General features: G+C 45.3%; 1 long non-coding RNA gene across 1 annotated transcript in view; it reads left to right on the top strand.

The window, feature by feature from the left end:
• The first annotated feature begins 21,854 nt into the window (after positions 1-21,854).
• Positions 21,855-26,335, top strand: part of LOC149852242 (uncharacterized) — a 79,310-nt gene continuing 74,829 nt past the window's right edge. The window contains exon 1 of the long non-coding RNA XR_016439471.1: positions 21,855-21,993. This is a non-coding gene — a long non-coding RNA (uncharacterized LOC149852242). The remainder of the gene's footprint in view (positions 21,994-26,335) is intronic.

The raw sequence follows: 26,335 nt of genomic DNA, 5'->3' as shown, positions 1-26,335 counted from the left end.
CCTCAGGCTGGCCTAACAGGAGGCTCCCTGATTCGGGAAAGAGAATTGAGTGAGAGGAGGTGGTGGCGGGTTAAACTTCATCTCAGGCTGGTGAGGACATTGAGCTTTGTAGTGTCCTTGTTGGCCACGATAATGACAACTGTCATTATTTTGGGACTGAAATCATCCTCGTCCCATCCGACGACCACATCCCCTGCTTCTGAAGTGTCCTTGATGGAAACCTCGGTTTCTGTACCTGCCTAAAGTCTATAATTGCAATGACATTAGCTTAATTTCTGTGGATTCCTTTTTCTTTTCCTGGCAGGTTGTACAATGATTTGCAATGGTGACTTGTTCTGCAAGTGGCTTAGTCTGCTAACCTACAGCAATTGTGCACAACTGTTCCTGGACTTTAGAAAGAAGTCTGTGGACAAAAGCAGAAGCAACTGTTTCTGGGGCAGTTTCAGCTGCATTTTCAATACACAATGTCTTTCAAAAACTAGTTTCAAGCGGTCTGGGTAGTCTGCTGGGGATTCTCCTTTATTTTGTTTACAGTTACGTATTTTGGCCCAGTCAGTTCTCCTGAGGCAAATTTTGAGCACAGCCTCAAGGAGGCATCTTCGGGCATCTGCTAAGCGATCTCCTATTCTGTGGTCTTGAGTAGGCCAAGTAGCCTGTGCCATGAGGTGGTTGCGGACCTCAGAGGGCAGAACACTTCTCATTAATTGGTTCAAATCTGCCCATGTTGGATTATAACAATGGATTACAGTGTCTAATTCATCTCTAAATTTTTGGGGGTACTCTCTGATGTTGGGAAATTGTTTAACAAGCTTTAGGAGATCTCCCGGGGTCCAGGGGACAGAGACTGTGATTGTAGTTTCTCCATTTGGACTTTGCCCTGGAAGTTGGTGTAAAGGCATAAGTTGAGCCTTTTTAGATTTTAAATAAGGGGCTGGACCATACTGGGTACCAGACCTTAAACAAGAGAAGGGAGTTGAGATTTCAGGAGACAGATGCCATGCTTCTGGTGGACGTGGGCATGCCCTGGGGGAAGGTGACGGTTGTTGAGTGATAGTTTCCTGGTGAGGTGGGCTAATCCTGCCAGAAGAGCCTATTTGGTTACTTTGGACTTTTTCAGGTTCAGTTTGTGCCTGGGACTGATATGGGGGTGGCACATTAAGAAAATCAATTATGTCTTCTGCAGATTCATTCTCAGTTATTTGCAGATAAAGTTGTTTTGGTGCTGATGATACTATTGATGGGGGGCCCCCTTTTGGTGCACATTTCTGTTTTAATTCCTTTATCTGAGATTTCAGTTTCTCTTGGGAGTCCATAAGACTCTGAACTTGAGATTCTTGATGTCTTTTGAAAGCTTCTTCATACCAATCAAAAAATGTGTCCCACTGAGTCTGTGGTATACTACTACCTCTTAACTCAAGGTCTCTGCAGAGATGAACAATTTTACTTAAATCAAATGTTCCCTCCAGGGGAAACTGCTGGCTAAAATCATCTCTGGTATACCAATTCCATTTGTCTAGAAACTTACAACTTTTATGGCCATAGTGTGTGTACATGTACAATGCTGGAGTCCCTTTTGGCAGAGCCGGTATGTCTTTAGACTCTCTGCTCCTCATATCTTTAAACTCAATTCACACAGGTCTTTCATACAGGAATGGCTTATTGAGGGTGTCCGGTCAGGTTGTGAGATTTGCTTGCGGCACAGAGATGCTGTGGCTAATGTCCAAAGACAAGACTCCACTGCAATAACAGCACACAGTGCAGTTACTCACAGTTAGACATGGCTCATTTATAAGGGTGGGGAAAGGGTAAACCTGTCCACTGGGTCATGAGGTTCCAGTTGGGCCCTCTTGCATTCAAAACTGCCCTTCTGGACAGTGTTGGGGCGTTTGAACCCAACCTTAGTCTCAGACCTGGTCAGTGGCTCATATTTCTCAATTCATACTCTCAATTCACACAAGGGAATTTCTGCATTGAGGCATGAGGTTCAAGAACATTTTTTTAGTCTTAGCCTTGGTCAATGCTTATCGTGGAAAACACTCACCCTCTAAGAGTTTCCACCTTGCACCCTTGGTTTCGAGAGCACACAGAACAAATCTGTTGTCTTTGGAGCAGCTGCACAAGGTTTCTACTCCTGGCTTCAGAGACTCCTCATAGTTCTTCACAGAACTTAACTCTGTTCACACGGGGAAATACTTTAATTGACAGCAGCAACACAGAGTCTTTAACTTTAACTCTTTCTACCCACAGTTACTACTTACACAGTGGGTCTGACAGTTGTGGCAAAAAAAAAAGTTAGGATAGGGTGAGCCTCAAGCAGTGAATCAGGAAGACACAGAGATAGCCTCTCACTGAAAAGGCACAATAGAGATTTCAAAAGGTCTCTTACCTTGGTTTGGCGCCAGGGCTTCAGTGAAGAGATGTCTGTGTCCCAACTGATCACTCCGGGCATCTCTATCTGAGTCACAGCACCAAATTGTGGACGAAATCAAACTTTGCATTGTGGTTGAATCAGAACTGACAGAGCCAGCTTGTCTTTATTTAGGGTTATACTGTGATCACAGGGAGGATTTCATACAGCAAGAGGAATCACCCACTTGTCTGTTTCAAAGGAATCCTCCTCCTCTCTAAGTTTTCAACCATTTTTATACTTAAGACAGATAAAGAGAGAAAAAAAAATACGACCTTGGAGAAACTAAAACAAGTTTACTTAATTGGACATCTGTGCACAGGGTAATAAGACATGCAGGATTCCTTATCTCAAAACATGTAACTGAAACAAGCAGTATCAGCACTTCTGGTCTCTGTCTGTTTTTCTAGTCAAGTAGGCCAGAAGCACGACTAAATTTACTCCTACACAAGTCTTACAGAGGACAGTTGCTAACTCTTGCTATTATTTTGAGCTCTGTAGCCCTCGGTTCAATAATACATGTGTCCAAGTGTGGTTTCCAGCCTAGACTTAGGTAGAGCAGTGGTGTTCCACCTTCTGTCCCCATGAGCCAGGTGAGTGGTGTGGGGCTGGCCCATGGGCTGGATCTAGGAAGAGGCTGGTGTGTGGGGTCAGTCCGTGGGTGAGAACCAGCTGTGTACTGGCCTGGCTCCGTGCACCTGGATCCAACCGCAGAACAACTTTGCATTCTGGCTCAACTGTGTGCTGGTACAGTCTAGTGTGCAGGGCCACGTTATCAGGTCCACATGGCTCCCCAGTGGTCCAGAAATTTGGTAGCAGCTGAATGGCAGTTAGCACTGACACTGCTTCCCTGTTGCCAAATTTTTGGACAGGTAGGGAGACTCAGGGGTCAGATGGTGTAGCTCCATGGGCCAGATCTAGCCTGTGGGCTGGAGTTTAAGCACATTGGTGTAGAACATTAAAACATGGTTGGAAATGAGATGTAATAAAAGCAGACTGATCATTTTACAAGAATGGGTCTCTTGGGGGCGATGCGTAGGAGGTGCATGAGGGTGCATGTGCACCCGCTGACCATAGCAGTGCACCCCCTACAAAAAGGCGCTGCCAACACTGTTGGCGGTGCCTGCTGGCGGTCGCCACTTGCCACCCCACCACTGACACAGCTGATGGTGTCTGCGGGTAGTTTGCAATCCCAGTTGGCTGCTGTGGGTGGTTGCCAAGACTTGGTGCTCGCCAACCCCCATCTCCCACTGCTGATAGCACTGGCAGTGTCTGCGGGAGCTCCCTCACATACCGCAGCCAGGCTACCACCACCACCATGCTCCCACTGGTGGCGGCACGAGTCGTTCATGGGCTCTCTTTCACTGGGGGCTTGAAGAATCCTTGTAGGTTGAGTTGTATGATGTATATAAGTCTAAAGATATGTGGATCAAGGTTCCAGTCTTCTGGCTCATAACTGAAAATACAGCTCTATGCCTGTAATCACAGTGACTCTGTAAAGGACCATCTCTAAGTTTAGGGGAGATGAATTAGTGCACAGAATTTTCATTCTTCCCACTGGCTGGAGGTTCTACTTTATCTTCAGAATTGCTCGTGGAAATTAAAACACCAAAATGTTGTTTACCAAAGGGACAGGCAAGCAAAATAGGCATGGTAGAAAGGTTGTTGAATGTAAAAATGGCAATTAGAATAAAAAGCTTGCAAAAAATGCTGAATATGTTTCCAGAGCTAAGAAAGGATTTTTTTAACGTTCCACAGCCTGCCATTGAATTATACAGCTAGAAAATATAGAGGGGCTTGTTGTGCACAAGATCTGATATGTATCGCACATTACAAGTGTGAATGAATGATAGGCTAATGAAAGAGAAAACAGATTTTTTGCAAATTGGATAGAGTTGGAACTTGAAATGTTCAACAAAGAAAAGCTGCTGTTATTAAACATTTTGTTTCCACTCTTACCAGGCCTAAATTTCATATTGCTTGTACAGACAGCTTTTCCACTGACCTCATGGGGCAGTTCTGTCTACAGCAGGAGTAATCTGGTCTAGAGAGGGGGAAGAGATTGGAGTCAAGTATAATTTCCAGCGTGGCCTGAGAGAAAATGTCACTATAAAGTGAAGATAACTATTGATGAAAGTGATTGAATACTCTTTGGGAGTGTAGTCGTACAGGCCTATTCAGGCAAAAACTGTTGAATTTAAGTGCCATCCTTTTTTTCAGGCAATTATGTTTGTCATGAGGTTACCGGTGAGCTCCCTGCCCCATTCAGGTTCTCACCTACCACTTCACTGATGGGAGAAATGAACTTAGAAAATTGCCACAAATGGAATAGCTGTAGTCTCTAGTGTGCCTTGTCTCTGCAGGACAGCACCTTCTTGTGCGTTTTAGTAGCCTTTCGCTATCTCAGGCTAGCAGGCACTATGTAGCCTATGCAGCTGATCAGTCTTTAAACTGGGCGACGGGGAATTGGCTGGACCTACCCATTTACATGCCCCTCTTCTCTCTTTCTACAGCGTTACTGTTCCCCACTCATTGATCCAGCAGTGTCCCAACCGACCAGATGGGTAAATGTACAATCAGTCCTCTCTCCGCAGGCTTGTCACCTGCTCCCATCGAGTTTGCTCTGATCCTGCACCTCCACACAGGGCGAGTCCCATTTCTAATGCTGAGTCTTTCAATTTTCTCATGGCTTCTCTTCTGGGGGTTGTTATCTCATGGAGCTCCCCTTTTATACTCATAGGTATACCTGCCATGGGTCAGATTGCTAATTTTTCACAGGTGTTTTGACTCTTAAAGTAAAAACACCACTGGATTACATCATCAAGTGGTTGCCGCCTCTTTACTCTCAGCACAGGTCTCCCTCACCATTTTTTTCAAGTAACAGGGATTTAATAGCACCCTGTTACAGTGTTAGTGGGGAATTTGCTAGGATAGGTCTGTTGACTTCAGTGGAGTTTTGCTGACTTTATTTCAGCTGAGAATCTGATCCAAGGACTCTGATAAAGCCTGTCTATATGTGTATTTTAAAGGCTAAAACAGGGGTTTTCAACTTTTTTTAACAAGTGTACCGTTTCTGTCTCAAAGCTTCAGCTCATGTACCCCTTTATATTTTTTTCTTGGTTTTAATGGCCAGGCAGGGGAGGCCAGATTGAGGCCCCCGTGATGAGGGAGGGGGTGGGGCTGGGGCAGGGGCAGGCACTGCACAGCTGAGGCAGAGTGCAGGACAGAGCCATTAGAGTGGTTCATTCAGGAGGTGTGGGGTGTGTGGGGGGCAGATCTTGCCACTGTGTGCACCCCGTTGGAGGTCTGGGGGCACATGCCCCCCCAGGTCTGTGTGTGAAGCAGAGGGAGCTGCAGGCTGGACTCTGCACCCTGCTGCCCCAAGAGTCATTTGACACCATGTGCCTGCTGCGGCCAGGCAGGCACGACACACACACTCCCAGCAGGTAAGTATGTTTGGGGGAAAAGGGGCACTGGGGGGCCAGATAGAGAATGGCAAAGTGGAGTGTGTCTCTGTGTCCACTCCCAGGAGCGGGGCCAGGGGAGTGAGGGCATCAGTGTCCATCTGCAGGCTGAACCTGCACTGCCTGGCCAGCTAGATGGGGCGTGGGGCTCGCATGTGGTGGCCACCACTGCTACCACCCTGCTCTGCTTTCCTGCAGCCGGTCGCACGTTTGGCTCTGTGGGCTGCTGACAGGCAGTGTGAGAGGTGTAAGGTGCATCAGCAGCCTGTGGAGCTGCACATGTGACCTGCTGCAGGAAAGTGTGGCAGTGGGGTGGTGGTGGCGGCGGCAGCAGCAATGGCAGCCACCATGTGTGAGCCACCCTCCTCCACTGCTCTTGGCTGGCTGGCTGGGCAGCGCATGTGTGGCCTGTAGAGAGGCACCACTGCCCTCACCTCCCCCGTCCTGCTCTTGGGAGCAAGCTGAGGTGGGGTGTGGTGCTCAGTGTGGTGCTGCGGTATGCTGCGTGGGGCCGCTGGTGCTCAGTGCTCCCGTCCCCTGGTAATAAGCAAAGTATGGGAAGGCACTGGGGGAAATGCCAATGCTGTGCCCCAGGGCATGATATATAAAAACTTTAGTTCCTTGACATCATATTTCAAAGGACTAGAGAATAGCCAATACAATTAGTATTCAGAAAAGGTAATGAGCCATGGAAAGCAATTACCAATATGTTATCCAGATATCAGCTGTGTGGATAACATTAATAACAAATGAATAAGACTTAAAAAGTTAATTTTGATTTGAAGCAAAAACTGGTTTATAGACTTTTGTTGATTAAAAGGATGATATGATGTAGAACAGGATGGTCATTGTGATCACTTTAGGAAAAAGAGGATATATTTGCTACAGAGAGAGGAAAATGAAAGTCACAACGAGGGTAATGTAAGAAGAGAGGGAGGGACATTTTCATGGTTAGGAGATTTAAAGGCTATGGAAAATGTTTTTGCACATCACACATTCCTTGTTTTTTGTTCTCTGACTTAAAATTAAGATAAACTGCAGGAGAATTTCTTACTGCTTTGTGAATATCATTAGAGCAGCAGGATCAATGTCAGTGCTGGGAGAAATAGAAAGCTTGACCTTGATGCCAAGAGATAGCTTCTTGTCTTCATTCAGGTTGTTTGTGACTGTAAAGGTCAGGCAGGTGAAATCTCTAGTGCAGTTCTCTACATCTGACTTCACAAATCGATTCCTGGGTATTCTCTCTGGATTTGTGCTCTGTTCTGGCACAGATCTGGTACAGATCCAAGTGAAACTGGAAAAACGCATTCTATTTTCAACCAATAGCTCATCTAGACTATTCCCTTAAAAGAAGAAAAATTGGTTGCATTTCCACATTCTTTATGGTGTCTGTTACAAACTGAGTGCTTCCTTGTTTTTCAGGTTCTCTAAAGTTATTAAAATAAGTATCAAGTGGTTTCCATTGATTAATGAATGTTTCAGCAGTCCTTTGATGGATCAAGTGTGTTGTACTAATATTGGCACAACTTGTTTAGCAATGTACTTGAAATAGATTATGTGCCGGAACCTCAAATGGGATAAATTCGCATTGAAAAAATTGGAATGAGACTTATTCATGCTGTCCCCTTACCTATAGGCAGGGACTGGAGGTTTTTTTTTTTAAATCGCTCCTTACCTAAGATGTACTATATTTTAAACAAATGGAAAATTATACAGTCTTGTATTTTTTTTGTTTTACGTTGGAACTATGAAATGATAAGCAATCTGGATAAAAATTCTATTGCATTTCCTTTTGGAAACGTGTAGCTTTTGGTTATGAAAAAGCAGCATGGGCTGTTGAAATGACTTTCAGCATTTGCCATGATAACCACAGATTGGCAGCAGATTTTTTTACAGCAATTCTTGCTATCTAGAGTCTTGCAAGTCTATTTTAATCAGAATATCTGATTAAGCAGTGAACCTTTTTGTCCTTGCTATCAATATCCTACTTTCATCTGTTATGATACTGAAAAGTAATGATCGGAAACACCTTACTTGACCCTGTGTACTCTGTCATAGAACACTGATAGCACAGATAACTTTTGTTTTTCCAGGCTAAGTACAGACAGTCAAAAAGCTTGAGGCTGAATTGATTCAGTCTTTGCAGGTTAGTCTAAGCTGCAGAGATTAAAATGAGAAACAACTGGATACACATATACTTCTGATTCAGGAAATGCAGCCACATGTCTGCAGTGGCTGAGGCCAGAAGCAGAGGGGGTGCTAGAGCACGCCTCTCTGGCATATAGCCAGCATGTGCTGTGTGTTCACTTCTCTCTGCTGCTCTCTGGGATTTGCAGTCTAGGATCATAGAAGCAGGACACTGCAGGGTTTCTTAACACGTCCTCTTCCTGTTTCCAGGCGCCTCTAGCATTTGTAGTCCACAGTCACAGCCAGCAGTAACTTCCAGTAAGTTTAGCAGGGCAGAGCACCTCTGTACTTAGGGAAGTGGGGTTTAAACCCCCTCGCTGGCCCCCGACCCCAGCTGGGGTTTGCCTGTGAGGAGGCAGTCTCTGTCTCTCTTCCTACCACCCTCCCTCTCCCTTCTCTGCTGGAGCAGACAGCCCAGCCCAGCCCAGGGCTGGAAAGCATAATGGGTTGCTGGGGGATTCGGATTTAACTTGAACTAGGAAGGGGTCTGGGACAGAAGTTTCATAAACTGTTTTGACCCAAACCAGTTAAGTCTCTGATACTATATTCAAGCAGGTTTATCTTAAACCAGTTTCAGCCATTTTGAAACATGCACTGAGCTTCTGTTCTGTTACAGGTTTAAACCAGTTTCTGATTACTTAAACTGATTTTTATGGAACTTCCGTCCCTAGTTCCATGGGGCCGTTCTTCTTTAATGATTTGAATGTACCAAAGCTTTTCTAAGCAGTTCCATAAATGATCAGCAAACTGAAAGTGCTAGGCTTATTGAATACTTGAAAGTATCCTCTACTGGAAGTTTGCAGTGATAGAGTTGATGCTAGACAGATTAATGTTATTCTTGGAGATTTCTGTGGTTCTCATAATTGTAGAGTCTAAATGTATTACAAAAGTTAGTGGAATTGGCCCTCTCAATATATTTCTTTTAAAAATGGGAAACTGGTATGTGCTGTAAATGATTTACCCATGATGAGACATCAATTCAGTAGCAGAGCTGGAAATAAATGTCAAATCTCCTGGATGTCACAACTCTGGGAATGAATATCATATTTCCCCACCTAGCAAAGAATCCATTCTTAATATCCACGGTAATAAAAATTACTTAGAAAAGTCATTATGGGATTTAAACTAACTCTCTTTTTAAGAGTGACTAGAAACATCTAATCTTTTCATTTTTCAACAGTAATCAACATCTTGGAAGAACAAAGCTGATTTTTTTTTTTAATTTGAGATGTCCTGAGTCAATGTGTGTGTGTGTGTGTGTTACTCTGCAAGAATATCACCCATGTTCTCCAGTTTTTGCAAAATATCCATTCCGAAGAGTACATAAATACAAGGGGGATGACTTGTTTGTCTGTGGAAAACTGTTGTCCTCTCCAGTTGTTTTCGAGTACCGAGCAGAAGTTTCTGTAGGGTGTCTGTGCCCTCTGCACCCCCCGGGAGCCTTGCAATCTTGGCTCACAGGCATAAGTTATGAAGTGGCCAAGTGCAGCATGGTGTATTGAGTGATATTTTTGTTTTCTGGTGCAACTGTATACCTTGTATTTTTCTTATTTATCTTCTATATCCCTGCTTTGATTTCCCCTATTATTGTAGATTTACTTCCATTCACACCCTTTTTTTATCCCCTCTTTCCACTTCACTAGTCTTCAGTTCTCCCCAGTTCTGTCCAATTTCTTCTGGTTTCCCATGTACTTGCCCTATTAACTGTTTTCTGTTCTGTGCCTGCATCTTATCTACTTCCTTTGGCCTGTTTGCCCAGCCTGGGGTCCACCCCTTTCCTGTCTCTATATATGTTGCTTCCATCCCCCCTCTGAAGAAGATAGCAGACACCGTTGTCAGTCTCTCTTAGGTGTGGAAGTGTATGGGAGAGATGACTGGTGCTTGTTTCTTCTCCTTTGTTCATTCTCTCTCTAGTGGTGCAATTCCTGCAGTGTGATTTTTGGAAGCAGGAGAAAGCAGGAGAAGCTAGATGAAATGCAGCTTTGACAATTTGATCTGTAAGTCCATCTGTCTGATTGTAAACTCCGTGACTGGCAAGAGAAATTGTAGGGAAAAACCTTGTTTGTTACTTGAAGGCTTGCTAATACATGTATGTGACTTTCCTATGAGACTTGGTAATGTGGCATACTCAGATTTCACACTGAAAAGGGTCTTACTTCACGGGTACAGTTCAGTCTAGAGCCATCACAAGGTTAAGTTCCTGCCCCTCTATGAAGATGAGGGTCTGTGAAGTATCTGAGCAAAAAGCTGTATTTGGCCACTGGGGTGCCCTCGGAAATAAAAGATGCAGCAAACAGGTGAGTAGCTCCATTTTAATTTGTCAACCCACCACAGCCTAGGTGGGTTGTGAACCACCTGGATACATATAATTTAGTTTTGGTTGCATATAGTACTGTATGTTCCAGAAGGGCTTCAACATCCTGGTGCAATGGGACATTTATTGCCAATTGAAGGACCTAATAAAGACTTGCAGACTTGGTTATGCCACTTTATCTTTCATCTGATGAGAAGTCCAGTTTCTTCCCTATTTTTTTTAACCAGAAATAGGACAAGCAGCAGATTTTAGGAGGTATTCTTGAAGAACTTGGGTTATAAACAGATGTTGCATTTGTCCTGGGAGAAAGCATTTTATCATGGGAAAGAGTGCAGTTATTCAGATGTCCATTCTCATGGAATAAGAAATGCTAGCAGGCTTGTTCTGGGATCTGGTGAACAGCATCTGAATGGTTGTCCCAGCAATGCATCATTGAATCAGTGGTAGAAAAGCAGCAGTGCATTCTGCAGCTCGGTAAACCCTGACTGGAAGGGCATTGTAACCAATTCTGGGCCTTTTCTGTTCCTGGACAAACAAAGGCATAACTTGTCCTGGAACAACTACAACATCTATTTCTAGCGTTAGATAGATAATTGCATTTACTTCAACTCTTGAGACCAGCCGAATTGTATCTTGGTGAGAAGGATTTCCTTGCAGGACTGATGAATCTCTGAAAAACTCATTTAAGGGTTTTTCACCTCCTTTTTTTCCCTTTTAAACATTTTTCTTTCAGAATGTAATTGTTTCAAAATTAAAAACTTGAAATGTTTGTTTTGTTCTGAAAAAAATCCCCCTTTTTCTGAACCATTTGCATAGAAACATGTTCCTCTACTACTTAAGAACCTCTGTGAATTCGGTAGGGTTGGTAAGTTTTGTATGTTGGCCATGAGACATACAAAACTTTGTATTGTATTGTTTATGCACTCGTACTTTTCTTTTTACCAGATAACACATTAGAAAGCTTCAGTTTACCTCTTGTGCAACTGCATGCCCACCCTATAAATTAAACGCTGCCAGTGGTGCCCACCTTCTGCCCAGTAGCCTAGTGGACAGAGTATCCTTTCCTGCTTTACTTTACCTGCTCTGCTTTTTCAGATTTGTTGTGTTTTCTTAGCAATTCCATTTTTTTATCCTGCTCACTGGTTGGCAGAATGACCCTTTCAGATGCTTCATCTCCTGTGTGTGTTCATAGATTTCATACACATTAGGGCTGGAAGGGACCTTGAAAGATCATTGAATCAAGGCCCCTGCCCCAGGGGCAGGAAGTCAGCTGGGGTCAAAGGATCCCAGGAAGATAAATGTCCAAATGTCTCTTAAGGAGTCCAGAGTAGGTGCTTGCACCACCTCTGGAAGCAGTCTATTTCAGGCCTTTAGGGGACTCAGACAGTAAAGACGTTTTTCTTTATGTCCAGCCTGAAATGATCTTGCAGGAGTTTGTGACCATTTGACCTTGTCATCCCTTGGGCAGGCATTCCCCCAGATCCTGATGTGCACCCCTTATATACTTATAGGCAGCCACCAGATCACCCCTGAGCCTGTGTTTTTCTAGGCTGAAGAGTCCCATGGCTCTCAGCTTCTCATCATAAGGCCTGTTCTCCTGCCCTCTGATCATGCTCATGGGTCTCCTCTGGACACTCAAGCTTCTTCACATCCGTTTTGAATTGTGGAGCCCAGAATTGGATGCAGCACTCCAGCTGCAGCCTCACCAAGGTTGAGTACAGCAGGAGGATGACATCCTGGGATTTGCTTGAGAAGCATCTATGGATGCAAGCCAGAGTTTCGCTTGCTTTACCAACTGTGACATCGTATTGGTGGCTTATATTCATTTTGTGGTCAGTCATGACCCCCAAGTTCCTTTTGGCTGTGGTGCTAGCAAGCATAGCATTGCCAAGCCCATAGGCATGCTGTGGGGTTTTTTTTCCCCAGGGTGGGGAGTACCTTGCATTTTTTGGTGTTGAATGCTGTCAGGTTTTCATCTGCCCATTTTCTGAGCCTGTCTAGGTCGGCTTGGATCAGCATCCTATCCTCAGTTGTGGATGCTGTACCCCAAAGTTTGTTGTCATTGGTGAACTTGGCCAGTCCACTTCTGATACCAATGTCTACATCATTAATAAAAATGTTAAAGAGTAGAGGCCTAAGGATGGAGCCTTGAGGGACCCCACTGGTCATGGCTCACCATGATGATTTACTTCTGTCTATTACCACTGTCCGAGTCTGACCTTGGAGCCAATTTCCCAGCCAGTGGACTGTAATGTAGCTGAGGCTGCAGATGGCCAATTTTTCCATGAGCAGATCATGGGACACCACACTGAAGGCTTTTTTTAAATCACGCTATTTGAAGTCAATCTCTTCTCCCTTGTCCAAGTGATATGTCACCTGGTCATAGAAGAAGATGAGATTGGTCAGGTAAGACTGTGATGGCCAGAACCAAAGAAATTAATAAGCAATAAATATGTGCTTCTTGGAGGCATTTGGAACGTTTGTCTAATATGAAGCTTGTATTTTTGTAACCCGCAAATGTAACTTGTAATTGTTTGTGGAACTGACTAGGCCTCAAAGACAAAGCTATAGCTGTGAAATTAGGTGACCTAATAGTTCTTTCTCGCTCAGAATTTAGCCTTGATGATGATAAAAACTGGATTCAACTGCCCAGCTTATCCAGTACATTTCAAGAAAGGACATTTCAAAAAAGCATAGTCAGAGAGTTTTGAAGGGGCTGGATTTAGGCGGGGTAATGTTAATTTTAAACCTGAAGATGTTGTGTTGCAATTTGCTTATTGGATAAACCCAAGCTTGGGCAATAACTTATTATAATAATTTCTAACACCTTTTAACCCCATAGGATAACAGCTATAAAACAATATTATAAATGGCTATATAACTAAAAAATTAGCATAATTAGAATATAAAAAAAACACACACGTCATAGTAAGCCTTGGGAAGGATGGAACAGAAGGGATATTGCTGTCCCGTACCCCCATGGATCTCTCTTACTCCCTGTGAGAGTGAGGACCAGATCCTGACTGAGGGCCTTCCACCGGTATCCTTCGGGCAGCCCAGTTCAGAGACGTCTGACTTCGCTGATTCAACTTGACATGCATCTTCTAACCGAGGGATTATCGATAAGTTACTAACCAAGTGGGAACTCTTGGTTAATTTCTTTATCTGTTTTATTATCACTGTCAATTTTAATCTGTATTGTTATGTTGTCTACTTATTAGCTTAACCTTTTTATTAACTATTATATATGCAAACTATATCTTTTGTTGTCATAAGTAAAATTCATTCCTTTTTGTAAGTGAAACTTGTCATTTCTTTCCTTTCCAACATCACCTTCTCGATCCAGAACCAAAAAGCCCAGTGGCTAATAAAGCTGCAGTGCTCAGTCAGTCTGCAACTAAATTGATATACTCAGGGTGCCCAGCTGGCCTGTGACATAAGACCTACCCTCAACAAACCCATGCGGGTTATCCCTCAGGATGTTGCCGTCAGCCAGCTTATCAAGAATGGTTTCTTTGATAATTTTTTCCAGGATCTTCCCCAGATTAGAGGTCAGGCTGATAGGCCTGTAGTTCCCTGGATCTACTTTTCTCCCTTTCTTGAAGATAGGCACCACATTGGCCTTCTTCCAATCTTTGGGCACTTCACTTGAGCACCACAAGTTCTCGAAGATCCATGCCAGGGGCTATGATGCCTGCCAGTTCCTTAAGTCCCCTGGGGTGTAAACTGTCTGGGCCAGTTGACTTGAAGGTGTCCAGCCTCTCAAGGTGTTCCTTCACATGGACTTCTTGAGTCAGACAGAGCTTGTCCACGCACGTGAAGAAGCTTTGCGACCGTTCGGATTTGGCTGAGTGCTCTTCCTACCAGATGTCAGGGCAGTTGAGATCTCCCATGACAACCATGCACCGGTTGCGTGCAATGTCAGCCAGTATCTTGACGAATTCTTGGTTGAGCTCTTGGTCCTGATTAGGAGGTCTGTAGTAGATGCCTACCATTGTGTCCCCTGTGCCATGTTCACCATGCATTTTAACCCAGAGAGGTCTCCAGTTGTCCACCCAGGATGCCAATGTCAGCTTGCAGGGACGTGTAGCTTTCCTTGACATAGAGAGCTACACCCTCACCCCTTTTATCTACAAGATTTCTCTTGTACAAGGTATGCTGTCTATACTTGTGGCCCAGTCATAGGTGAAGTCTCACCACGTCTCTGTTAGCTCTGTGAGTCATAGTCATTCTTGTTTAGCAGGAGGACCAGTTCCTCCTGTTTATTCCCCAAGCTCCTGGCATTGGTGTACAGGCACGTAAGTGTCCCATTGGGGGCCCTAGTCCTCCCTACACATCGTTCTGGGGCTGGGGTAGGGGTGGGTTCCCTTGAGTGCCTTAGCCTGCTGGATTTGCAAAAGTTACCCAGTGGGCTTGCTGTGGCAGTAGTCCCCCCATCCCCCAGCGGGCTTAGTTTAAAGCCTGGTTGAGCAGGTCAGCCATTCTGGCTGAGAAGAGCCTCTTCCCAAGTGCAGTGAGGTGGAGGCTGTCTCTTCCCTGTAGACCACTGCCTCTTTCAGGCAGTGGTTTGAAGGTTGATCAGCTATGCAGGGTAAAGCAGCCTACTGCCCATGGAGCTTGAGGGGGGTGGGGTTTGACAGTGGTATAAGGCTTGGCAGGGGGCTTTGCTCTCATGGTAGCTGGGTGGTAGGGAGAAGTGGTGGCAATGGTTCCTTTGGGGGAGTGCTGACTGAGGCTGAAGTTGGAAGCAATCCTTAGTTGGAGCTATGCTCTGTTGAAGTGCTTCTCCCCGCCCCCCCAAAACATTGCTGTACCATATTTAACACTTAGTTTGTTTCTCTCTCCATTTTTTTTTTATAGGTTTAGTTTCATATCTAGGTATTAATAAAATAAGAGGTGTCAAGACACAGGTTTTTGGTTTGACTCTATTTCAAGAAGTATAAACCTTGTTTGTACTCCTATTCTTTTATATACGTGTGTATATATATATATTACATAGTTTCCTAGTTTCTAGGGTCAGAATGGACCTGAGCAGATCATTGAGTCCGACCCCCTGCCATGGCAGGAAAGAGTACTGGGGTCAAAGGACCCCAGCAAGGTGTATATCTAGCCTCCTCTTAAAGACCACCAGGGTAGGAGCCAGCACCACTTCTCTTGGAAGTTGGTTCCAGATCCTAACCACCCTGACCGTGAAGTAGCGCCTTCTGATATCTAGCCTAAATCTACCCTCTGCCAGCTTGTGACCATTATTCCTGGTCACTCCTGGCAGTGCTCGGGGGGACAGGGACTTTCCCAGTGCCTGCTGATCCCCCCTGACTAGTTTATAACAGGCCACTAGATCCCTCCTCAGCCTTCTCTTGTGGAGGCTGAACAGGTTCAGGTCCCGCAGCCTCTCCTCATAGGGCCTGCCCTGTTGTCCCCTGATCATACCAGTGGCCCTCCTCTGGACCCTGTCCATGTTGTCCACATCCCTCTTGAAGTGCGGTGCCCAGAACTGGATGCAGTACTCCAGCTGCGGCCTGACCAGTGTCGCATAGAGGGGGAGTATCACCTCCTTGCATCCGTGGATGCATGACAAGGTACGGTTGGCCTTCCTGACTGCATCCCCACCCTGCTGGCCCATGTTCATTCTGGAGTCAATGATGAGTCCAAGATCCTTTTCTGCTTCTGAACTGACAAGAAGGGAGTTCCCCAACCGTATGGTACCGGTTATTCCTCCCCAGGTGCATCACTTTGTACTTGTCAGTGTTGAATCCCATCCTATTTTCATCTGCCCACCCCTGTAACCTGTCTAGGTCCGATTGCAGCCTATTCCTCCCTTCTAGCGTGCCCACATCCCCCCACATCTTAGTGTCATCAGCAAATATGAACAGGGTGCTTTTTACCTTCTCATCCAAGTCGCTGATGAAGATGTTGAACAGTGCGGGCCTGAGGACCGAGCCCTGCGGGACCCCACTGCCCACATCCCTCCAAGTCGAAAATGACCCATCCACCTCCACTCTCTGGGTGCGGCCCTCCCGCCAGTTGGCGACCCATTTGACTGTGTGGGTGTCAACACCACAGTCCCCCAGTTTCTTAATGAGAACGGGGTGAGAGACAATGTTGAAGGCCTTCTGAAAGTCCAGGAAGACTATGTCCACTGCTACCCCTGCATCTAAGAATTTGGTGATCTGGTCATAGAAGGCCACCAGGTTGGTCTGATAGGACCTGCCTCTAATAAACCCATGTTGGCTGCCCCTAAGCATAATCTTCCCTGCTGGCCCCTCAGGGATATGCGCCAGAATAATTTTCTCAAAAAGCTTGCCCAGGATCGAGGTAAGACTAACTGGCCTATAGTTTCCTGGGTCCCTTTTTGAAGATAGGAACCACATTGGCCATCTTCCAGTCCTCTGGCACCACACCAGAGCACCGTGAGTGCTCGTAAAGCTGTGCCAGTGGTCCCGCAACGACCTCAGCCTATTCCCTCAGTACTCTAGGGTGGAGATCGTCTGGACCAGATGACTTGAATACATCCGGTCCTTCCAGAAGTTCCCTAACTAGTTCCTCACTAACCCTTGGCCTAGGTGCACCTCCCCTGGGATCTAAGGGGGGCCCAGAGGTGGGGTGACTGTTCCAGTCCCTGCTTAGGAAAATGGAGGCAAGGAAATTGTTAAATATGTTGACTTTGTTGTCTGGTGTGATGACCAAATTTCCTAATGTGTCCTGCAGGGGCCCCACATTTCCCAGAACCTTCTTTTTGCCCCCTATGTATTTAAAAAAGGGCTTTTTGTTGTCCTTGATCCAGGAAGCTAGTCCCAGTTGCATCTCCAACTTGGCCTTCCTGACTACCCCCTTGCATCCCCGAGCAACCGCAGTGTAGTCCTCCCTGGTGATGGCTCCTCCCTTCCATTGGGTGTATGCCTCCCTTTTTGCTAGGAGACATTCCCAGATGCTTTTGGTTAGCCATGGGGGCTTATGTGCCCTCCTGCTCCCTTTGATCCATGTTGGAATTACCTCCCTTTGGGCTTGGAGGATTGTCTCCTTAAGGAGCGACCACTCTTCTTGGACACCTGGCTCCCCTCCCCTCTGGGACCTCAGTGCTTCCCCGACTATTCTCCTTAGCTCATTGAAGTCCACCCTCCTAAAATCTAGGGCTGCTGCATTACTGGAGGCCTTTGCCACCTTGCGCTGGATGGTGAATTCCAGCAGGTGATGATCGCTGTCGCCCAGGTGGTCGAGCACCCGCAGCCCCCTCACCAGGTTGTCACCCGTGGCCAGCACCAGGTCCAACAAGGCATCTCCCTTGGTGGGGCTGTGAACCTCCTGGGTTAGATGGAGGTCCTGCATTCTGGCTAGGAACCTACGTGAGAGGTCAGACCTGGCTGACTGCTCTTCCCAGCAGATGTCTGGAAAGTTCAGGTCACCCATGATGACCACTTCCTTTGGTTTCACTACCTCCATCAGCTGACTAAGAATTCCTGGTCTAGTTCTTCCCCTTGGTTACGAGGTCTGTAGTAGACCCCCCACTGTTAAGTCTCTTTCCCCTTGACTGCCTTGTATGCTAACCCAAAGCACTTCAGAGTGCCTTTCCTCTGATTCTTTGCTACTTGATGAGAATGTGTATGCCTCCTTAATGTAGAGTGCCACGCCTCCACCGTTCCTTCCTATCCTGTCCCTCCTGTACAGTCTATAGCCCTTGATATTCACTGCCTAGTCATGCGTTGAGTCCCACCACGTTTCAGTGATCCCCACTATGTCTGGGTTGGTGTCAGCTAGTAGGAGGGTAAGTTCCTCCTGCTTGTTTCCCATACTACGAGCATTTGTGTAGAGGCATTTGAGGCCTCCTGTGGATGTGTGCACTGGCCCCCTTCTTTCAGCATTACTCTGGCCCCTGTCGCTTACCTGTGTATATGTTCCGCTTGTCGGTCTATGCTGGGCTGTATTTGTGGGTGTTGCTTGGTCTGGCAGTCCAATATTTCCTCCACCCTCGTCTTCCCCTTCCCCCAGTGAGCCTAGTTTAAAGCCCGCCAGAGGAGATCCGCCAACCTAGAAGAAAACACCCACTTACCTTTAGGGAAAAGGTAGAGCCCATCCCATCCAAGTATGTCTCTTATTGTCAAGCTTGCCTCGAGACACCATTCCCAAAGCTGCCAGTTGGTCTCCGCGATGCATGTTGCATGCCATCTTCCACGTCTGCTCACTGGTAGGATAGAAGAGAAAACCACTTGTGTGCCTATCTCCTTTAGCGTGCACCCCAGAGCATGGTAGTCCACCATTATGCTATCAGGGCTTCTCCTGGCTGCATCATTAGTACCTACATGGATTAGGACCATGGGGTAGTAATTGGTGGGCTGGATCACGGCTTGGATCATCCCCTTCACATCCTGAATCTTTGCTCCAGGTAGTCAGTAGACCTTGTGTGTCGAGGGGTCCTGGCGACAGATGGGGCCTTCTGTACCTCTCACGAGGGAGTCACCTATGATGATCACTTGATGCTTTTTTCTCCTGGCCTGCTTATCTCCTTCAGCCTGCTTGGAAAATGGAGACCCTGGAGGTGCCTCATCTCCGGTTTCCTCCTCTCTTTCCTTCTCCTCCAGAGTTGTCAGGGCCTCATACCTGTTCTCCAGCCAGACTGGAGGAACTGGTACTGCTATGTTACAAGCAGCCCTGGTTCTGGAGGTGACTGTCTGCCACTCTGCAGTGGAGGGCACCTCCCGGGGTGCTTCTTCCTTGGGTGTGTAACCCTGCAGGGAAAGAAAATAGCTGTCAATTTCTTCCTTTGCCTCCCTGATTCCCCTCAGCCTGCTAACCTCCTCCTGGAGCTCCCTCACCTGCACCTCCAGGGCCCTAAGGTGGGTGCCTGGGGGACAGGGTATGGGGGTCCCCAATCCCTGCCCCCCAGACCTTGCTGGGCAACTCCTGCAGACTAGGGGGTGGGGGAATGCCTGCCCCCACTGTGGGCTTTGTCTGGGTGGAGGCTTCAGACAAGCCCTGGGAAGGCTGTGCCCCCCAAGGCAAGGGCTCTGGCAGCACTCCATGTCGACACCATCGTAGGAGTTGCTGCTTGTTTCTGGCTTAGTGTGGTGCCTTCAGCCTGCCCTAGCAGGAGTCTCCCCCCTGGCCCTTCCTGCTCGCCCGCCGGTGCGAACGCCGATGTAAAGCGCTGGCGTGCTCTTACAGAACGCACCTGTTTGCGCGGCTTGGGAGTGCAGCTCCCTACCGGCTCAGTTAAGAGGGATCCAGGGGGCTTCCCCTCCGGATCTGGCTCAGCTGCGTCGGTCCCTCTGCCCCACTTACCTTAGGGGGTTCAGCTGCTGCTGCCCCCACTGCTGCTGTGTTCGCCTCTGCTCCGGGTCAGGTAAGGGGGCACATGTGCGTGTGGGACACATGTGTGCCTGGATCCCTCCTCTCCCCGCTGCTCCTGGCTCCCGAGTGCTGGGAGCTACATCAAACTGCAGCTTTTAAAGGCCGCGGTTTGAAATTCTCGCCGCTGGCCTAACAGTCAATCAGGCGCTCCGGTCTTACTGGAAGTGCCTGCTGGCGATCCCACCCCCTACGCTCCCCCGCTGCGGGGATCCAGTGCCTCCTGAGCCTGCTCCCCGAGGGTAAACCCCAGGGGTGCTCCCTGGCTTGAGGGGACTGTCCCACCTAGCCCTCCCCCTGTTTGTGTGGTCTGTTTGCATGGCTCGGGAGCACGGCTCCCTACCGCCTCAGTTAAGAGGGATCCGGGGGGGCTTCCCGTGTGTGTGTGTGTGTGTGTATTGCAAAGAAGTCCTATTTATACACCATTCTCAGGACTGCCCTATTTTGCATCTGACACAAGGATATGTTATTGAGTTCACATCACACTGAGGAAAATGAGTTTGGGTTTTTAGATTAACCAGAGATCTAACTCTTTGAGTGCCAGTGTGAATGTGCATTCAGCAATATTCTTTACATGTGAAAGTGGCCTAGTGCAAATATATAAAAGTTGTTTCTTGTCATCTGCTGCTGTAGAAGTCTATGGTCCACAGTGGTAAGCATCCCCTGCAGTCCATAAATCAGACTTTTGTTTTTTGGATGAGAGCACCTCATTTTAATCAGAGTTACTAGACTATTTTGTGAGCTAGGTATGACCTTTTTAGGCCTTGTCATTGTCCCAGCTTGCTTTTACTTAATTTTACTAATTTAAACACCCTGTATCCACTCATCTTTTGATTTAGGCAAGTGTGTTCCTACCTGACTTGAGCTCAATTAGACTGAAACAAACTTGATTTAAAACTGCCTTCCACTGACTTTCACTGAATAGGTTGAAAATCACATCTGAGGTTAAAGTAGTATAACTGGGCTTGTGGACAACCCTTTAGTGCTAATCAGCAGTGTAGATATGCTCCCAGGTGCCCAGGGTAAAGTGGAAGCGGTGAATTCCTGTTCATGACTGTAAATGCATGGCTGCCAGCAGCAGCTGATTTTTTCTGTCCTCTGCCAAGTTGGCACTTGGGGCAGTTGCTCCTATTACTCCCTCCTTTACTCACCCCAGTTATGCCACTGCTTGGTGGTGCTACGCTAGTTAGCAGCATGTCTGGAAGGGGCCTGGGGTCCTAATCAATGTTCCCTCTAAGGTGTAGTGGTCTATGAGCACGCTGCTTCGGTCTGTGAGCGCGCCCCTTCGGTCTGTTCTGAATTGATCCTGCCTGCTCCTTTCAGTGCACACCGCTTTGGTCCTCCCCACAGTAGACACAGTATATGGTCACCCAATTATTTAAAAAACTTGAAATATGCACTCTTCAAAATGCTACAAAACCTCTTCATGGTTCATGTGACCAGACTCTGGAATAGACTCCCAGTGTCGGTGGTGCAGGCATTTATCCTGGAGGCCTTCAAAAGGAGACTGGACACGCACCTTGCTGGGGTCACCTAACCCCAGTTGTCTTTCCTGCTCAGAGCAGGGGGGCTTGACCCGATACTCTCATGAGGTCCCGTCCAGCCCTAAACTTCTGTGAATCAGGTGATGTTGCCCTATTAGCCAATTTATATAAGTGGCAGCTTGCTTCAGGGAAGAAATATAATAAGAATTTAAGAAGTGATAATGTTGGTACACTAGCTTATAAAAGCCTTTTAAAACCACTGTGGATCTATCCTTCCTTCTGCTGGGCTTAATCAGACAGAGCTGCTGCAGGTGTGGGCTTCATTCAATATCTCCAGTTTATTACTAGCAAAGGCAAGCATTTTTCTGTAATTTCTGAAAAAAGTTCTGCTGACTTTGTCAAGAGTTGCAACAGATACATTTTGCTGAGCCCCCATGGATTTTCTGAGAGGATTTGATTTCAAAGAGAAGATGCCAGAATAAGCCTATCTCCTTTGACTTCTTGATAGGCAGATACGTTACGAGTAATACTGATATATGAGAATAGGAAACTCAAAGCTATGAGTTCTGGCTGTGAATGATCTATTTCAGTGCTGCAGACAGTGTAGCAATCTGTCCCTTCTTTCTGCTTGCTTTTTTGGAGTTGTTGAGATTTTACTTTTATATTTGGTTGTAGGTCGCTGCCAACAACTTGCCTGTTGCATCTTGGTGTGAAGGGCATGTCAAAGATTGAAGAAGTGATTCAAATCTGAACTTGCTTCTGGGCTGAGTCACTGCAGGTACATGGCTGCAAAAGGTAAATGTCTCGTCACTTGTTAGTCAGTTTAATCTCTGCAATTTAGACTAATCTGCAAAGACTGAATGTATTCAGCCACAGGCTTTTTGACTGTCTGTACTTAGCCAAAGAAAGTATCTGACTGAGTGACTCCAGCTTTGATGTCACCCCAGCATCAAGGAAACAGTAGACAGTCACTAAGCATTCAACTTCCAAGGTTGAAAAAAAATAGCAAAAGCTTCTGTCTTGAATGTAATTGTTTGGTCTGTGAGAGAGCAGAAATATAATTCCCCTGATAGCAGTGCAGGTATTAGGGTTCCTCTACACACTTAACTGGTTAATTGTGAAATTTACCTTAAGACCAGCTACACATGCAAAGTAGCTATCGCACAATAAAAGTCATGCTTTTACCTGCACATGTAGAGGGGGCCCAAGGGTCACTGGTTTGGCAGTTTAAATTATTCAGTTTCACTTGCATGTAGTAGTGTATATTTTTACTCATGTAGAAATAGCTTGCAAGTCCTTTGCTGCTCTGTTGCTATTGCCTTTATTCTTTATTGGCTTGCAATAGCTGTATGCAGCTCTGGACTTACTGCTGTATTCTTTGGCAAAGATGATTACCAGAGCTATTTGAACTTGGCTCATGAGGTATTACCAGGGGGATGTCTCTCTCTTTAATACCTAAGTAACATGCAGTCTTTGTTTTCCCTAGATTTGATTCTGTGCTTCTCTTCTGCTAGTGTCCTTGTTTTCATTCCTTGATTTCCCAGCTATTGCAAGTCTTTCTTGTCCTTAATTACCTCTGCCATAATGTTCTGGGCAGAGCCACCTGTCCAACAGTCCAACTAAATTCTCCACTTTTTCAGTTTTTCTTTGATTGTTCAATTCCTAGATGGCAGCTGCTCCCTTGTTCCTTCTCCCCTGCCAGGGCCTCTCCGCTAATCAGTGGTGAGGGGTGGGACTGCACAAAGGGCAGCCCTCTGCCAGTAAGTGGTGAGGGCTGGGGCCTCTTGGCCAATCAGTGGCAAGGGGTAGGGCTGCTGCAAAATGACCATGAAAGTAGTCCTGCATGCCACAAGTGGGCCAAAAACCCTCTCTGTCTTGCCTTGATTTAGGGAGGACTGTAGATATATGCAAGAGCAGTAGAGAGGATTTGGATGAGAGGTTACTGGTTGTATGAGATACTATTTGTCATTAGTGTGGTTGCATATGGTGCTGTGCAAAGGAGTTTGGGAAAATCTTCCTGTACACCTGATACTTAGCTTATCTTTGGGCCTGTGTGATTCTGGGCAGAAAAACAGTGTTAGTTGTTCTGATATCATTTTGAGTGATGCTGGTTTGATTTTTTTTTGTGTCTGGGATGATGCTGTCTTCTGAGGCTGAATTAGGAAGAAAAGAAATATTTAATGATACATTTGGTTTTGTTTTAGGTGGCTGATGTTTACATTTAAAAAGCTATTTTCTTCTGTTTTGCCATGGTCCTAGAGTGGTGAATATTTTGGTTAAGGAGAGTCTATAAACTTGAGGTGAAGATTCATTACTGTTCTGCGTTGATGAATTTTAGTTTGTTTCCAGGAATTATGCTGTATTATCTGTATTTGATTGTCTAATTTATTTCTTTTTATGCAGGTCTAGGTAGTACTTTCTTAAAAGCATATCCTTTAATTTATCTTCAGTAATTGTTTTTGTCTTCAGTTTGCTTGTTTAAGAAATTATTCATTTACATTCCTTTATATGTTACCCAGTTATCTCTTCTAAATTATATATTTCTTTATGTCTGGGTTATATGGTTCTTGCTTTTATTGACAGAAGGTTTCAAGTAGGTGGTAAGCTAAGCAAGCTTTTTCCTTTTTCCCATTAAAAACTGTACATCTTATTCAGTTTGCTTAATCATTTTGTATGTGCTTGATAGTATTCCCCTGTGGGGGAGAAGTAGAGATCAGCAAACTACTATAAAGCTTATTCAATTACTCAGTAACATTTTGAGAAAAGAAAATGTATATGAGATAAGAGTTTATTTGTTCAGCTGAGCAAAATGGAAATTAAAATGGCTACTTATAAATTCTTTTAAACTAGCAATTTAATGGGAATGCTGACAGCTTTTCATTTTAATCAGGGTGCTGTTAGGATCTTCTTGGATAACCAAGAAGAGTTTGGAAGGGGAGTCATAGAACTGAAAGCTAACACATGCTACCAGGATGCACTTTTAGGTGGTCCTGGAATAGTGGCCTCCAGCTTTTGTACCAGCGACTGTAGGTCAGTATATTGAGCAATATGCAATTTTAGGCTATGTCTCCGTGTCACTGTGTTCCCTGTGGAGAAGGCAAATCCAAGGCAAACACCAGATGGCAGTTAGGTACTGAGACTGAGTATGAATCGATATGAATTGTAAAATGGGAAGAAAAAGATTCTATTGTTGTTCATAGGACAATTGAATCCTTTCAGTACAGTTTGACTGTTACGCCAAAGGTTTCTGAAATTATTTGGCTTAGAAGGTATTAGGATAGTACAATTCATATTTACCTCTTTGTTCATGTGACCTCATGCTGTGGATAGAATCTTTGCTTGGTGAATTAATATTTGGTGTGTGGATGTATCAAATTAAATGTATTTCTTTTTTTCCCCTTCTAGGCGTTTTTAGTGTAGGGAAGGGCCTGACAATAGAAAATAGCTTTCATGAGAAAAATAAGTGAAAACTATTTTATTGTTAAATCTTTACAGTCAGACTGGATGGTTTTAGGGTGACCATTTTGTGTAATCTTTTTGCTGTTTCTGAGACCCCTGACAGATGCTCAGGGAAGGGTGCAGTGGGATCAGATGCAGAATCCTAACAAATGTCCTTCTTGCCATGCCACACATGCATGGGAGGAGGCATGATTGTAGGATCCTACATCAAATTCATTACACCCTATAGTTGGCACAAGGGAGCTCTATCTGGGGCTCCCCCTGAACCAGCAGGTAGTAAGCTCTTCTCCCTGTGCTCCTTCGGCTGAGAGCTGCAGTCAGATGGATTGTGGCTCCTATGGTGTGCTTCTGTGGCTGGGAGCTGCGATCGTCTGACTAGGGCTCCCAGCCAAGGGAGCACATGGGACTCTTAAAAGACTCCAGTGTGCTCCAGTTGGCTGGCCACTGGCCACATGTTCAAATAAAAGCATGACAGTAACCAGTCACAAAGTTATTACACATATTTTGTGTAATAACTTTGTGATTTATTCCTCATTTTATTATGCCATTAATTGATTGAATGTGTGGCCGGGTCATTGCTAAAGACATGGTTAATCTTTTAATCCCATCCTAAGTGTAATGTCTGTCAGGGGCCTGAGACTAATACAGATAAAAAGATTAACTGAAAAAATAGTGTGAAAATTGGCTGGTTTCACTGTGCCGGAAAATGATAATTTTATTTGCTTTTGCTAATGAATAGGGACCTACCTAAATCACAGTTTTGTGGAATTCGCAGAAACCACAAAAAACAGCATTGTCTGCAATCGCTGTGGTTGCTGGGAAATCTGCCATTGGCTGTGATTTCCCAAGATATCAGCCAAAAAAAGTGGTAGAGACATAGACTAAATGAAAGCATTCTTTGCCAATTGGCAGTGAGGCGCAGGGCTGATGGGGCCCCTATACCAATCAGCCACCAGGGATGGGGCTGTGGCAAAACGTCCAGGAAATCAAGCTTTGCATGCTTCGAGTGGGCCTTGAAAACCCCTTTATTTTGTCACGATTTTAGGTAGGCCCCACTAATGAACATTTCTCATGTTTTTCAAATCCTGAGTAAGGAGTATGTTTTTTTTGTATGTCTCTGTAAGAAACTGTCCTCTTTTTATAATGCAATTTGTTTTGGGCAAATATAGCACCACTGAGTTCAAAGGCAGTGGGTAAAATCCTTCACAGTAAATCAAGATTGCCAATTTTACATGAATGTAGTTGACACACCCAAGACATTTCCTTGTAAGATATACCATCTTAAATTCAATGTGTAGAATAACTTTATTAGCTTATTAAGGTTGTCCACTGGGTCAGCCTGTCTTGTGCATTGTTTTGTAGCTAACCCATGAATAAATGGATCTGAAGCATTCATGTCATTTTCCAGGCTTTTCTAAATTGATCCACCACACTCCATTACTATTAATATTTCATTTCTTTTTCTGAAATTATTTTTTATTACAGCTCTCACAATGTGGAATAATACTGTCACATTCCAGTTTAGTGCCAAGTGAAACTATGAATAAAAACAAAAACCTCTTAAAAAACTTATATTTAAGTTGGGCTCCCACTGAAATCATGAGAAGGTTTTACTTTATTAAAATGGGAGTTGGATAAATTCCAAAATTCTTCAGACAAATGAAGGCACCCAAAACAT

This window comes from Crocodylus siamensis, chromosome 15 (genome assembly GCF_052110815.1).
Source record: "Crocodylus siamensis isolate JL-2025a chromosome 15, ASM5211081v1, whole genome shotgun sequence".
Classification (NCBI taxonomy): domain Eukaryota; kingdom Metazoa; phylum Chordata; order Crocodylia; family Crocodylidae; genus Crocodylus; species Crocodylus siamensis.
The sequence above is the reverse complement of the archived record's forward strand: the minus strand, read 5'-3'. Positions and strand labels throughout refer to the sequence as shown.